Genomic DNA, 13501 nt, shown 5'->3' on the forward strand with positions numbered 1-13501 from the left:
TCATCCCTGGGGCTGGAGAGGGTTCGGCGGTTAAGAGAGTGTACTGCCCTGCAGAGATTTCAGTCTCCAGCACTCACACCAGGCAGCCCACCCACGACCACCAGCAACTGCAGACCTGGGGCTTTGAGCACCTTCTTCTGGACCCCATGAGCAGCCCGGCATTCATTTGCACAAATACACATGCACACACACGCACACATGGCACGCACACACACACACACCACACCACACACACACAGAGAGAGAGAGAGAGAGAGAGAGAGAGAGGATGAGAGAGGAGCGAGAGGAGAGGAGAGAGAGAGAGAGAGAGAGAGAGAGAGAGAGAGAGAATAAAAAATTTAAAGGTCAGCATTGTAAATTTTATTTTTTTAACAGTTAAAAAAATTACCCAAAAACAAGGCAGAAAGAACTTTGTATATCCACGACTTTAAAAAAAAAGTATACCTATCTATCTATTGTCTGTCTGTCTATCTATCTATCTATCTATCTATCCATCCATTTGTATATGTATGCACATGTGCTACAGCATGGCTTGTGTTGGGGCAGAGGACACCTGGCAAGAAGCAGTTCTCTCATTTCAGGCTTGGTACCCAATATTTTTATTCTCTGAGTGATCTTGCTAGCCTGGCACCTGTGCCCTGTGTGTGTGTGTGTGCGTGTGCGTGTGCACGTGTGTGTGTTGCATCCTTTTGTATCCATGGATGGCCTGGAACTCATTATGTAGATCGGGATGGCTTCAAGCACACAGAGCCCTGCCTGCCTGTTTCTGGGGTGCACCGTATGACCGGCAGCCATCTTCTTGATGAATTCTTAGTATGTTCTGGTGTGTGCATCTGTGCTTACCTACCTCCTCACAGCCTCATGCTGCACTGAGTCAAGCTTTCAGTTGCCATTTTTACTAAGAAAAGGACTCTGTACCTGCATAGATTCCCTGTGGGAGACGGAACTGGGATCCAGGTGGCTTAATGTATGTGAATGGGGGTGAGGCACCTTTGAGCTTTAAGCCCTGCACTAACAGAAGCCAACCCCTTCCTCCATTCCCATCCTCTCTCCCTGCCATCCCTTTCCTTTTATTCTTTCTCTTCCCCCTCCCTCCCTTCCCTTCCTGTCTCTTTCTCTCTCTTCTCTTCTTCCTTCACTCCTCTTCCCTCCATTTTCTTCCCTTCCCATCTCTTCTTTTTGGCTATTGAGACAGGGTCTCGCTGTGCAGTCTAGACTGGCCTAGAACTCACTTTGTAGCCTGGGCCACTCTTGACCTTGCCATCCTCTCTTGGGCCTCTGATTCCTGAGTGTGGAGCAGTAGCTGTGTTTAAAAAGATGTCACTGGCTGCCAGATACATCATATGTTAACTTGCAAACAGCCTCAGCTCAAGATGGGTTACAGAGTCCGCTCACAAGATGAGTGTGGCATGGCTTCAAACTCCGTGCTTTGCGACTGGATGGGATTTCAGCTTTAATTGCCGGGTATTAATTAACCAAGAAGTTCAAAACGCGAGGGGGAGTTACTCCAGTAAGTACGTGATTGAAATACAGGATGATGTGCAGCTAGTTGGGGTTGCCAAAGGAGCTCAGAGTGGGGTGACTCTTTGGAGTCAGTGGCAAGAGCAAGAAAGGCTTTCCAACGAGTGTGTCTCTGACGTGAGTCCTTCCCAACAAGTAAGGTCACGCAGGGAGGGATCTTGAGAAGGGAAGGTGTGGGCTCTGAAGGACACTGAGCTTGGACGGCCTGTGGCTGGAGTTGGTTTGCCTTAGGATTTCTTCTGAACTAGAAGCTCGAGGGAGATGATTAAGGACAAAGCTAGGTTTTGTTTGTATTTGCAAGTTCCTTTTACACCAGGGATGGAATGTGTAACAAACACATCTCCTATTTCTCATATCTCTCCCCCATTTCTGTGATGCCTCTCCCTCCCTAGCTGCCTTCTTCAACCTCTCCTGGAATCCTCTCTGCATCCCCCCACACCTCCTGTTGCCTCTCTAACTATTTCTGTTGGCCAGGCTTCGTGGCCTGATTTTGTGTTGAATATTGGGATACAGTATGCTGAACCTGTAAGCATGAGTGGGAGCCATCGCCTGTTCACACCAGTGTTCTCTAGATGCTGTCTTGTGCACTCACTATGTCACAGGCTGCCTCAAGGTCACCACAGGCTCTTTGGTGTGACTGGCCATCGCTAGTCTGAGGTCTGCTCATGAGTGTGCCCATAGCCATTTGCAGAGTGCAAGGAAATGTGTATTGCTAAGCTATCTGAGACAGGAGATGAGAGGAGGGAGGGAAGAGAGGAAAGAGAAAAGTGAGAAGAGAAAGTCCCCCTCCCCTTAGAGGAGGGGGAGGAAGAGAGAAAAAAAAGAGGAGATATTGCTTATGGAGCGCTTTCCTTGGGTAAGTGTTTTAGTGCCTGCTAACTTTCTCAAAATTGTCCTGTGATGGTTTGAATAGGTTTGGCCCCATAGACTCATGTGTTTGAATGTTTGGCCATAGGAGTGGCACTGTTAGGAGGTGTGGTCTTGTTGGAGTAGGCATGGCTTTGTTGGAGGAAGTGTGTCACTGGATGTGGGCTTTGAGGTCTCCAGTTCCCAGGCCACCCCTAGTGTGACTCAGAGTTCTTCCTGCTGCCTGTGGATCAAGACGTAGAATTCTCAGGTCCTTCCCCAGCCCTATGTCTGCCTGCATGCTGCCATGATGATACTGGACTAAACCTCTGAAGCTGTGAGCCAGCCTCGGTTAATAAGAGTAGTAGTCATGGCCGTGTTGTGTCTCTTCACAGCAATAGAACGGAGACACGCCCGGAGCATGGAACGTCATATGCGGGTGCTTTCCTGAACGGATTTCATAGCTGTGTGACAGTACGAGCCTGAGGTTGCACACCACAGTAGCATCTATGGTTATCTAGCTTGCATTTGCAAGAGCCTCCAAATGGCTCTAAATGGCGGTGGTAAGGAAGGCAATTTGTGCTGTTCACCAGATGAGTCCTCCAGGCTGTTTGTAAACTATGGTGGAGGATGAAAGACAACTTCCAGGTGGGTGGGCTGAGGCGGTTGATCTCCAGGGTCCAGCTGTAGGAAGCCCTGGGTGTGCTTTTACACCAGGCAACTTGGACTTGTTCATGGAAGGTGCTCTATAGCTGACAGCAAACACACGGGTCTGCAGTCTGGTGGCACAGCACAGGATGCTGGGAGCTTGCTATTCATCCAAGGCTCCAGGTCTTACAGTGAAAATGTTTATTTTAATCTAATAATATGAGTTGGAGAGAGGGCCCCAATCATTGAAGGGTTAGGCTTGCAAGCATGAGGAACTGAGTTTATCCCCAGAACCTATGTTTTTTTTTAAAAAGCTGGGTTTGTGGTAGTACATGCTTAGAACCCCATCAGTGGGGAGGGAGAGACAGGAGAATCCCAGAGACTGCCTAGCCAGGGTAGTCAGATCCATGAGCTCAAAGCTATTGAGATACCCTGTCTCAACAAAGGTGGCCCTCACCCGAGGAATGGCAGCCACGGTTCTCTGACCTCCGTACACACCCACCTAGGCATGCAGAGAACAGCAACTATAATCTAACAACTTAAATACAGGAAGGTATCAATTATTTCCTACCCAGTGAAAAGCCCCCAAAGGAGTGTAGCCTGGGTGTCGGCACCCCCAAGGACTTGCCGATTCAGCCTCTCATCCCCTGTCACTCAGCTTCTGGCTGAACAAGCTGACTAGGCTCGGAACACTTGAGCGATGATCACTTCAAACAGTGATCCTGACACCAGGGCCGGATGGCAGGACCTGCTAAGGAACCCAGTGTCTACAAATTCACCTGATGGTTCGTCTTCAGGATCACCTGCTCGGGATGAAGGGTCACCTAGGAGAGACACTCCTTGGCCTGTGTGTGAGGAAGCCCTTGGAGAGGTTTCACCGAGGGTTGCATGACCTACTTTGAATGTAGGCTACACCATTCCGTGACCTTGGACTGAATAAAAAGGAGAAATAAGTCAGCAGCGTTCATCCACCTTTCTTCTTCCTGAGGTGAGACAGTGTGACCAGGCAACCTCGCCTCTGCCTGTCATGCCTTCCTGTTGCAGTGTTCTTAAGTCAAGGCCTTCCTTAAGCTGTATTTGCCAAATCTTTTGTCACAGTGGTGAAAAAACTTAACTGCTAAGAAGCCCCGTGTGGCTGTCCTTGGTGACTACTTTTAATCATGGTCATGCCCCTGTGTGCCCCAGGATCTGTGAACTCTATTGGGAATTACAGTACCACATGCTGCTAAGAGGACCATGTTGTCTGACTCGAGTCTCCTCTGCAGTGCTCCCCATGACTTTTCTGCATGGAGAGGGTTGGCCGGTCTTTTTGGCCTCCTCTGTTGCATTGTTTTTATGCAGGAGTTTTCTCTGCTGTCAACATGGCTGAGCCTTCCCGAGTGTGCAATCAGAATTTTAGCTTTATCACTGAAGACTTGTGCAAGTCCTGCATCCTGCCTTGTAGCTCCATCCTGTCCCCTGAATCCTTGGCTGCCTGGGACATTCCTGCCCCAAAGCGTTCACCCACCCCAAGCTAACCCGCTAAAGCATTTTCCTAGCAAAGGTGAGTCTTTCACTAGAACAGAATCTTATACTGGCTGCTGGGGGAATAAAGTGTTCTTCTTACCAGCCCCTAATAATAAAGCAACAGAGGTTGAGAGTGATTTATTTTCTTTAAAAAAATAAATTAGAACAAGCTCAAGGTTATCTTGGTAATAATAGCCCTGTCTCTCTCTCCCTTGCATTCCAATATGGGACTGAATGGGAGTGGAAGCCGAGACGTTACTACTCGCTCAAAAGGAACCGAGCACGGAGTGCTGCTATCTGTACGTTGCAGGGGACAAAAGAGCCCCGCGACTCCTGACAGCAGTTATCTGGCTTCTGGGTCTGCGTTCCCAGAGTCGGATTTGCACCCTCCCAGCAAGCACATGGCGCCTTGGGCACAACTCACACAAGTATTCTTTGTGTGGAGCCGACATCAGCTTTCTAGAGAACCTGTCTCTGCAGTCTAACTCTATTTATGCGAGTTCAGACCTGGCTAATTTCATTTGAGTTACAGCCTTGTAAACTATCCATCTTAAACAGAGATCTGATAAACCACTTTCTTGACCGAAATTGTCAGTGGCTCCCTGCTACCCAGGGAATAAATCTCCCAGCTTCCTCAATTAGGTTTGATCAAACACTGCTTTTAGCCTTCGGCTGTCGGTTCCACCTTGGTCCATGTTATAAATGTGTGTGCCATTCCATTCTGCTTCTTTCTACCATGAGTGGTTTTGTTTTTTCCTATCCAGTTGCTAACCAAGCTTAAGCACACTTAGCTTCTCAAACCAGAGAGGGCCAGGCATTATCAAGGTATGTCCGTAGCTTTGAGCCGCCTTATTTAACTTTTATTGCCTCTGGGACTTTTAGGGCCTTTTAGATCTCTGCTTTCCTGTTGTCACCCGTCACGTGAACCTTGAGCCCTTGAACTATGGGCAGCCAAGTTGAAGTGTTCTGTCAGTGTGAGTTACAGACTGGTTTAAAGGCTTAGTACAGATTATAAATATCTCATTAGTGGCTTTTAACATTGGTTATGTGGTAAAGGGACTAATTTGGTTATATTGCTTTATCTAGGTCATATTGTTAGACTCATTTTACATTAAAAGCCCTTTCAACATGACTATTATAGAATTAAGTTATATATGGGCTCACACTACTGGAATGCTGTTGGACCCCACTTTAATCCATGAGAGGGGGCTCAGTGCTAATCACCTTGAGTCATCACTGTGCGTACTTCTGTTCCTGCTGCTGCCACTGACATTCTCTGGGGTCAGGCTCTCAACTTCCTGTACTCGTTCATTCAGCCATAATTCAATGTCTCCGAGCTCATGCCTTTAACTCAGAATGCAGAGGCAATCAGATATCTGTGAGTTCCTGACTAGTCTAGCATACACAGAATGTTCAATGCCAGAGAGAGCTTTGCAGTGAGACCTAGTCTTGCTCTCTCTCTCTCTCTCACACACACACAACTTCAGTGAATGCACAATACATGTTGCCTTGACGTTTCTATTGCTGTGATAAAAATATCATCACCAAAAGCAACCTGGGAAGGAAAAAGTTTATTTTCATCTTATGCTTCTGGGGAAGTCAGGGCATGACCTCAAAGCAGGAATCTGGAGGCAGGAACTGATGCAGAGGTCATGGGGAAGTGCTACATACTGGCTCGGTCCCCATGCCTTGCTCAGCCTGTTTCCCTAGAGCATCCAGGACCACCTGCCCAGAGGACCCTCCCACATCAATGACCCATCAGGGAAAGGTACACCAGGCATGCGCATAGGACAATTTGGTGGGATAATTTTCTCAACTGAGGTTCCTTCTTCCTAAGTGACTCTAGATGATACCAAGCTGACATAAATCTAGCCAGAACACATGTTAATAAAATAAAATAGAAAGTGCTTTATCAGAAGAGGTCAGAAACTCAAATTCTGAAAGAAACATGGCAAAAAGCATATGAAGTTAACTGGTTTTGTTGTTGTTGTTGTTGTTTTGGTTTTTTGAGACAGGGTTTCTCTTATAGTCCTGGCTGTTCTGGATTCACTTTGTAGACCAGGCTGGCCTCGAACTCACAGAGATCCACCGCCTCTGCCTCCTGAGTGCTGGAATTAAAGGTGTGTACCACCATGCCCGGTGTTAACTGGTCTTAATAGACATTAAAATGCTGAGGACAAGTGAGGGCAGTGGCTCTCAACCTTCCTAATGCTGTAGTCCTTTAATATGGTTTCTCACATTATGGTGACCCCAACCATAAAATTATTTTTGCTGCTATTTCATGGCTGTACTTTTGCTACTGTCATGAACTGTAATGTAAATATTTTTGGAGATAGCAACTTGACAAAGTGGTCGTGACCCACAGGTTGAGAACCACTGAGGTGGGCAGTTGGGCGTAGGCTTGCAGGGATGATGGCTGCTTGCAGGCCCACTACTGTTGCTTTAGAAAAATCCAGTGAAGGAGAACTATCCATCAAAATTGGATAGTGTCTTGAGATCAAAGAAAGAGAAGAAAGCCGGGACTGCGCACAAGGATGTCCACATAGCAGCACACTTGAGCACGCATGGGACAGAGAGTCCCTGCCCCGTGACCCATGAGGGTGTGCTTTGCTATGATAGCCAGACAAAGGTAGCCGGGAATGTGTCTGGGCTTTCTCAAAAACTATTAACTTGTCAAATGTCAGTTGTGGAGCAGTTCAGCACACACTACCTGGAAGGCTCTACTGACAGCTATGTTAACCCTGTAATGCTTGGGGTTCATAACAGGATCATCTGATGGGCAAATGGCGGTCACCACCAACGTGGTTATCGTCCTGTCAGCTTGTGAAAGTGCCAGCTATTTCCCTGTCCCAGCTGGGTTATTCCTACAGGGGCACAGGCCCAGATCTGCAAAGATATCTGAATTTTCTAGTGAACCTGGATTTTTCTGTGAACTTAACTTATTTCAATGTGTGTCATGGTTGAAAACCTGTGTGGGCTAACAAAAGCAGGTCAATGGCCTGGACACTGCCTGAAAAAAATGCTTGCTTTAAAAAAGTATTTATTTATTTATATATTTATTCATTTATTCATTTATTTATGTATTTATTTTTGTCTAAATGGTAAGACTATGTCAAAGAAGGACAGAACAGCCAGGGTTATTAGCAGAGAGTTAATCAAGAGTATTGGCAGATGCGTGGGCTTGCTGCTGTTCGAAGGTTGATGGCGCTGCTAAGGCTCTCAAGTACCATGGTTTTTGTTTGTTTGTTTGTTTGATTTTGTTTGTTTTTGTTTGTTTTTTTTTTGTTTTTTTTTTTGTTTGTTTTCTGTGTAGCCTTGGCTGTCCTGCACTTGCTTTGGAGACCAGACTGGCCTCGAACCCACATCGATCTGCCTGCCTCTGCCTCCTATGTGCTGGGATTAAAGGCATGAGCCACCATGCCTGGCCAAGTTTTTTAATGTCTTTGTGTAAGTTTTCAAGATTTAGGTATTTAAGAAAAGCAGAAGGGAATGGGTATATAAAGTAAGTTTTTCTTTGTGCTTGCCTTTTCAGAAGTGTGAAACTGCCAACTTAACTAGACTAATGAATACAAAAGATTCTGCGCTTAGAGTAGGTCCTCATTCGTAATTAATTTTTGTCATCCAATAAAGCTCACTAGCCTGTGGTCCCAACACCAGAGCTGGCTATTAAGAGGTGATTACTCCACTGAGCAAGAGAGAACTGAAGGCATATGAAACTGCGTTCCAATTTCATAGTTTTGGTTTTATCCATAAAGCAAGCCCCTGAAATCAGTGTCTATTTATAATGTTGCCTTTGAGAGTCACCTGTCATGAGTATGCCAACATAGAGAATTGTTAAAAAACACTTTAGTAAACAGAAAAAAGGAACCTGCTCTGAGATGAACCAAATAGCTTGGTGCTCCCTTTTGTTAAGGAAAGCATTTATTTATTTATTTAAAATTGGTTCTTTGAGAATTTCACATTGTACACTCCAATCCCACTCATATTCCCCCTCCCCTCACTCCCTCCCTTGCAACCTCCCCCCAACGGAGAAAAAAAATCTCATTGTGGAAGGTGTAGTGTGCCACAGTGTGTTCCACAGTATCCTCTCTTGTCTACACTTCTTTGCTTGCAAATGTTCGTTACAATGACTCTTCAGTCTGGTACGAGGCCTCTGGCTTCTGTGACTCTATCAATACTGGAATCTCACTGGGACTCCTCTTGGATAGCTCGTTGTTGCCCTGTGTCATGGAGATCTGTAGTTTTGGATCTGTAAGACTGGCCCCTTCACTCACTCAGGCGGATAGATCATTGATGGGATGGATGTTGGGATGAGCCAATTCAAAGCCCTGGATCTGGCCCTGAGAGGTATCTGAGCTGCTCAGCCCACTGGCCCTCCTGCTCTCACGTTCTCAGGGCCACTTACCAGCAAACCCTGAAACTAGGGCTAGCTCTACCCTGCTGCCCAGGTGAGGTGCAGGACTTGCTCTCCTTGGGGTTGTAGCAGATGTGAGACAGGGCCAGTTCTCCCACTCTCATGACCCTGGGGCCACCTCTCCCATCTGGCACAGATGGTAAGGGGTGAGGAAGACAGAAGGGCATCTCTGTCTTGTCCACGCCACTGCCCAGCAGGCAAGAGGCAGGGCGAGCTCTCATCCTGTGCTCACACCCTCTTGGTGGCTCACCTGCAGCTCCCCTAATATGCCGGAGCCCACTCTCTCCCAAGTACTGTAAGGGTGGGGTCATGGCCCCAAGGCCAGCTCTTCTATGATGCCCAGGTGAGGAGTGGGGCGGGTTCTGTACAGCCCTCAGATGTCACATGTCCCCAGGCTGCCGTCCTGACCAGGGATGTCTGCCTGGCCTTTGGTGGTAACAGATCCCTGCTGTTGCAGGCCCACAGACCCAGACATGGGCCACCCCCACCCCCCACCCCCAGCAGCACAGGCCAGGACCCCACCATGGTCTCAAGTGACATCACCGGCTACCACGTCAGGCTGTTCCTCACTACCCTGGAGTCTCCAGTTCTGTCTCTCTTCATTGTGCCCACATCCTCTGTTTCTCTTCCTCTTCCCTTCCTCCACCACTTACTTGTTCCTCCTAGTGGCACTTGGGGTCTCTGAATGTCTGGTGTTATCTTAGGAGTGCTATGCCCCGCTCATGCATTATGGCTCCAGGCAGGGGTCAGGGGTCATCTCAAGCATGGGCTCCCCTTACCCCTACCCCAGCCTGCCTGGCACTGGACTGGTGGTCATCTTAGGCTAGCCCCCTGTCCAGGCTCCATGGTACCAGTCTGGTGGTCATCTTGGACTTGCTTCTTGTCCCACCTGTCTGAGTGGCCCCTTGTGAGGGTCGTCTGCCTTGGGCTCACTCCCTGTCTGGGGTTGTGGTTCCATGTGAGGTTCTTCTAATCTCTGGCTCATTCCTCATCCAGGGAGTTGGTCTGAGCCTGCCTGGTGCCCGACTGGTGGTAGTTTCAGGCTAGCTCTGGCTCCCCTTCTTCCCCCAGGGAATGTTAGCTACTAATCATTCAGATTTTCATAGGTCAGACACTGAGTGTAGACACAGCATTTCTCCTCTCTGCTACATACTTAGGCACATGTGACACAGGAGCCACACCTGCACCGCCTCTAGCAGCAGGAAGCATACTTGAGAGGCAGAGGGTAGGTGGCTCTCTCTAAGTTCCAGCACAGCCATGGCTACACAGAGAAACTCTGTCTTGAAAAACAAAACACAGCAAAATAATATAAATAAATACATAGAAGAACAGTTGTGAAGAAATCTGAAATGTGTGTTCAGATGACTTGCATATCAATAGGTTGGAAATTCATTCGCATTTGCAGAGAGCCTCTGCTCTTGTCCCTGCTGTGTTTCTATGCCTCAGTTTCCCTGCTTGCAAGGCAGCCATAACAGTCACATCTGCCTCTTACAAACACTTAAATGCTGGTGCAGAAGACAGTGGCCATCTGACAATCTGTCCTCAGAGATGGGCACACTGGTGTGGATTTCATGTTTGCATCCTGAGAATGTAGTAAACATTAGAGAAGAATAGCCTGGATGAATTTTAATATTCTTTTGCTTTCTCCTCCTCTTCCTCCTCCTCCTCCTCCTTTCTCTCCTCCTCCTCCTCCTTCCTCTCCTTCTCTTCCTCCTCCTCCTCTTCTTCTTCCTCTTCTTCATCTTATTGTTCACAAGATTAAAGAGCAGATGTTATTACTCAGTTCTAAAAGCTTTTTATTAACATTGGAAGTGTTGCACCAATTAAAGTGATCAAACATCAAGTGCCTATTTACATAAATGGTAAAATAATGCTGGCATAGAAATCTCTTCATGGGGAAAGATCTACATATCAAACAAGAAAGCTACAGCGCTCTCCAGAGTGTCTTCCAGTCCTATTTCAAATACATTTGACCTTCATTCAGAGTTGCTCCCACAAGGAAGAATATTGTTCCTTTTAGCTGTCATGCCATCTTACTTGAAATAGACCCCTGTGACAAAAACCATATTAGCTGGAGAAGAAGCAGTCATTTGTGACCATGTGTTGGTCACCCCATTACAATATCAACTTTATGGTGGCATGAAGACAGTTTGCCCCCATCAGAAATCATACCAGTTTTAGAACTTTGACCTTTGCTAGCTTAGCGATGCGTGGCACAATAGGACCTTGCGCTGGGCAGTGGCCACAGCTCCAGCCAGTGGCCAGTAGATGAGAAACCAGCATTCCCTACTGCTAAACTACTGTGATGAAGAGGTTAGGATGGAGGTCTTAAGGGGAAAGGGCTTCTAAGTATGAGCTAGATCTGGAGATAGTTCAGCAGTTACAAAGCTTGCTACCCTTCCAGAGAACCCAGGTTTGGTTCCCAGCATCCATGTTGGGCAGCTGACAACCAGTGTAATTCCAACTCCAGGGTATATGACTCCCTCTTCTGGCTCCATGGACACCATACACAGGTGGAATACACTCATAAAGACACATTTTGTTGTTGTTTTGAGGTAGGGTATCTCTGTGTAGCCCTGGCCATCCTGGAATCCATTACATAACTAGGCTGACTTCAAATTCAGAGATCACCCACCTCTGCCTTCTGAGTGTTGGGATTAAAGGTGTGGGCCACCACTGCCCAACCAGGACATAAATTAAAAAAAAAATGTATTTAACTACATTATATACATGTATAAAATACAATAATGTTGCATAACTCCTTCCTCTAAGATTGACACATTTCATCCTGCATGGACGCTCCTTAAGCAAGAAGGTAACTCTCAAAATAGCTTCAGGAAATCCCTGAAACTGACCAGACTCCTGAGGCCTTTTTCTCTAAAGCTTTAGCAGTAAAGATAGTGGAGAATCACACTCAGACAAGTCAACCTGGAAAGAAGACTGAGACCAGACCAGCTGCCCAGACCAAACAGAAAGCAGCTGAGTACATTGAATGATGGCCTTAGACCAACTGAGTCACTGGGAAGGACATCCTCCAAGCTGCTGAGCTGCCTGCAGGCTGTGCGGTGTGCTCCAGGTTCCCTGCTTTTGTGAGCTGTCACCCATGCTGGGGTGATATTTAGTGATGCAGCTGTCTTTGAGCAATTTCTGCTCCGGTAAGTTACCTCTCACCCGTATTCCTCCAAGTAATCCCCCAAAACCACATTGGTTTACCAAGCTGAGCTTGGTGGTATCTGTTGGGCTTTGCTTTACTGTGCGCTCCCTATCTGAGATAAATATACATGTGTGGCATCTCCCCAGGAAAAGTCTTGTCACATAACATATAGTAAATCTGATTATTTTGTATAAATAATATATGCTAGATATTAAAATGGCTATGCCTTCTTGCTTCTTGTGACCATTTACTTGGAATATTTTTTTCCAGCCTTTCACCCTAAGGTAATGTCTGTCTTTATGGGTGAGATGTGTTTCTTGAATGCAGAAGAATGTTTGATCTTGTTTATGCATCCATTCAGTTAGTCTGTGTCTTTTTGTTGGAGAATTGAGACCGTTGATGTTGAGAGATATTAATGACTAGAGACTATTAAGAGTCTTAATTTTGATGTTGGTTCCAGCAGAGCATTTGTGTGGTTGTGTTTTTGCAGTGGTGTAGTTATCTCTTTCCTGTGTAGTTTTGGTTGTAGCTTGTCCCTTTGGGGTGGAGTTTTCCTTCTAGTACCTTCTGTAAAGCTGGATTTGTGGATAGGTACTGTTTGACTTTGCTTTTGTCATGGAATATTTTGTTTTCTCCGTCAATGATTATTGATAGTTTTGCTGGGTAAAGTAGTCTGGCCTGGCATCTATGGTCTCTTAGGGTTTGTAGAATCTCTGTCCAGGCCCTTCTGGCTTTTATGGTTTCTGCTGAGAAGTCAGGTGTAATTCTGATAAGTTTGCCATTAAATGTTATTTGACCCTTTCCCCTTGCAGCTTTTAATGTTTTTCTTTGTTCTGTATATTTTATGTTTTGGTTAAAATATGAGTTTCTTCCATTGCCTCTTTATAGGCCTTCAGAGCTTGAACAGTGTTATTGATTTCCTTCATCTGGTTGTTTGTATTTTCCTGAATATTTTCTAGTGCCTCTTTTTTTTTTTTTAAATTTATGTGCATTGGTGGGAGGGTGTCAAATCTTAGAGTTACAGACAGTTGTGAGCTGCCATGTGGGTGCTGGGAGTTGAACCCAGGTCTTTTGCAAGAGCAGGCAGTGCTCATAACCATCTCTCCAACCCCTCCAGTGCCTCTCTATAGGCCTCTTTTATGTCTTCCACCTGTTTGGCTGCATCTTCCTGCATTTTACTATGAATTTTATTTGTTTCCTCCATTATCCTCCTCATTACTATGGATTTGAGGTCATTTTCTTGTATTTCCATTGTGTTTGAGTTCTCTGGGTTGTTTTCTCTGGGATAGCTGGCATGTGGAGATGCCATATTACTTTGGTTTTTTTTTGCATATGATTTTATGCTGTCCTTTAGTCATGTTACCATCTCTGTGTTTGGCAGGTAGCTTCCAGAATTGGGTGGAGGGAGTCTG

The 13501-nt window shown here is 46.3% G+C and overlaps 1 non-coding gene across 1 annotated transcript; it reads right to left on the reverse strand.

The window, feature by feature from the left end:
* Window positions 1–10008: 10008 nt before the first annotated feature.
* On the reverse strand, window positions 10009–10138 carry LOC127199689 (small nucleolar RNA SNORA17). The gene has a single exon (XR_007831965.1). It is a non-coding gene; the product is annotated as a small nucleolar RNA SNORA17 (small nucleolar RNA).
* Window positions 10139–13501: the final 3363 nt, after the last annotated feature.

This window comes from Acomys russatus, chromosome 15 (assembly GCF_903995435.1).
Source record: "Acomys russatus chromosome 15, mAcoRus1.1, whole genome shotgun sequence".
Lineage (NCBI taxonomy): Eukaryota > Metazoa > Chordata > Mammalia > Rodentia > Muridae > Acomys > Acomys russatus.